Source organism: Callorhinus ursinus, unplaced genomic scaffold (genome assembly GCF_003265705.2).
Source record: "Callorhinus ursinus isolate GAN/ISIS: 27379988/994484 unplaced genomic scaffold, GSC_fseal_2.0 scaffold488, whole genome shotgun sequence".
Lineage (NCBI taxonomy): Eukaryota > Metazoa > Chordata > Mammalia > Carnivora > Otariidae > Callorhinus > Callorhinus ursinus.
In genome coordinates this window covers 10,794-12,058 of record NW_027397543.1, presented here as the reverse complement: position 1 = coordinate 12,058, position 1,265 = coordinate 10,794, and the positions used below count along the sequence as shown (strand labels likewise).

Below are 1,265 nucleotides of genomic sequence, written 5' to 3'. Positions count from 1 at the left end.
CGATCACTTGTATTAAAGAATGCTAAGAAGCATAAAAATAAAAAATAATACATAAATGCATACATACACACACACACACACACACACACACACCATGCTCAATCCTCAGTTGTCGTGTCAAGCTTCAATTCTTTCAGTTGGGCTTATTTTCTCTGAAAATTTTATGTGATTATGGACACACTGATGACTTACTGATGGGATACTTTTCTACCTATAAACTTTGGGACCTAATTTTTTCAAGCAATTTACTTTAGGGCTCTCTGAATATGAACTGAGTTTAAATCATATTCACTCCAAAACTAGCACACCCAAGAATAATACAGACTTTGAGGATATACCAATACCTAAGATTTTAAAAAAAATGGACTATCAGGTCTTTCATACTTTGGCAGCTCTCTCTTATAGTTCTTTCCACAGATCTAACAAAGAGTTCCGTGAGAAAAAGCAGACAACATAGTTATTCAATGAGGCATCTCCAATGATATGCATCTGCAGAAAAAGCCAATCAGGATAGACCTCAACTCCAACCTTCTCTTTTACCACACTGAAAACACCCCCATCATTAAGTGCTCTCCTAGGTCACACTTGTACATAGTGGTCATGGAATCCTACAGTTCTCTCATGTATGACATGTCCTCCTAGAGCAATACTGGACTTTCCTGCTTGGCCTTCCCTGTGACTTGCACCTGGTTAGATGTTTGGAAGCAAAGAAGGGTGTGGGAGGAATCTCGGGAAGAAACCAAATATCATTGTCTGACAACTTGTTCAAATGACATAATCACAAGGTGTCTAGGCAACAGAAGACTGTTGTTGCCCTCTTTCAAGGGAGAGGGAGTTACTTATGACAACCAAGAGGATGCAAGATCATATCTAAGTTCATAGTTCTCCCTTTTACCCATACAAATGTGTCTACATTAGATGTCAGAGTCCTACTCTTTCCCTATCAAAACACTGACATCAAAAAAAAATAAAATCCTGGTGAGGTTGCACATTCCATCACCTTTTCAGTTCTACTATCTTTATCACAAAATCCTGAACTGGCATTAGATCATTAATCTCTGTTGTCAAGAGACACGGTAACAGCATCCCCGGGAACTCCATATCAGAAGCGTGTCCAGAAGACATTTTAAATAGAGTGTCTCTGAGGAGGTACCAAAATTAGATCCAACATATTCCCCTTTTCGTATATGCCTTGTCATGAAACAGAAGAGGACTTCAACTAAAATTCTGTCAACTAAGATCTACTAAAGTGTGACCCTTGCAAG

The 1,265-nt window shown here is 38.7% G+C and overlaps 1 non-coding gene across 1 annotated transcript; it reads right to left on the bottom strand.

Annotated features, from left to right (window-relative positions):
* Positions 1-392: 392 nt before the first annotated feature.
* Positions 393-522, bottom strand: LOC112818826 (small nucleolar RNA SNORA18). Its single transcript, XR_003206693.1, has one exon. It is a non-coding gene; the product is annotated as a small nucleolar RNA SNORA18 (small nucleolar RNA).
* Positions 523-1,265: the final 743 nt, after the last annotated feature.